This window comes from Penaeus monodon, chromosome 33 (genome assembly GCF_015228065.2).
Source record: "Penaeus monodon isolate SGIC_2016 chromosome 33, NSTDA_Pmon_1, whole genome shotgun sequence".
Lineage (NCBI taxonomy): Eukaryota > Metazoa > Arthropoda > Malacostraca > Decapoda > Penaeidae > Penaeus > Penaeus monodon.
Genome location: NC_051418.1, coordinates 33,057,062 through 33,057,746, shown reverse-complemented (window position 1 = coordinate 33,057,746; position 685 = coordinate 33,057,062). Strand labels below are relative to the sequence as shown.

Genomic DNA, 685 nt, shown 5'->3' with positions numbered 1-685 from the left:
CACTTTGCGCAGAAAGTCGAAGGGATTTGATAAGGATCTAGTTCAGCGCAATAATCTTGTTCATCTTCAAATGTGTTATTAAAGTCGTATTTTTGTTATTCGTTGATTCAGGTGAGAATATCTTAGCAAAGAATCAATCGTTGCTCTTAAGATTGCATTCGATGTGAAGTGAAAATTGGTGTTGAAGGAAAAGGGATAGAGAGAGAGAAAATGCAGTTTTTTTTATAAAACGTTTTTTTTTTTCGTATTCTGGGTATGTGAAAAAATCTAATGGAAAGTATAAATGCCCCCTATACTATAAAGCACATTTGCCCCCTATTTTGCAAAGAAAAGAATGTGAAAATCCAAATGAACAAAATATATTACAGATATATATCAAATTAAGTGCTTATACAAAAAATTCGAAATTATCCAAATTCTCCATATTTCCACATACCTAATAAAAAAAATGGTACCCCAATCCTCATACAAAAAAAAAAAAATCGATATTATCCAAAATCCTCCATAACTCTACATTTCCAATAAAGAATGACAAACTCTAATCCTCATACAGAAAAATTATCCAAATTTACAATGCCACAGATCCAATAAAAAATTGAAACCTCATAAAAAAAGTCGAAATTGTCCAAAACCAATTTAAATCAATATTTCAATGAAAATGGCATACCCCAATCCTCATACAAAG

At 30.2% G+C, this 685-nt stretch overlaps 1 protein-coding gene across 1 annotated transcript in view; it reads right to left on the bottom strand.

The window, feature by feature from the left end:
- Positions 1-685, bottom strand: part of LOC119594342 — a 65,880-nt gene that overhangs the window by 50,263 nt on the left and 14,932 nt on the right. The window lies entirely within an intron of this gene.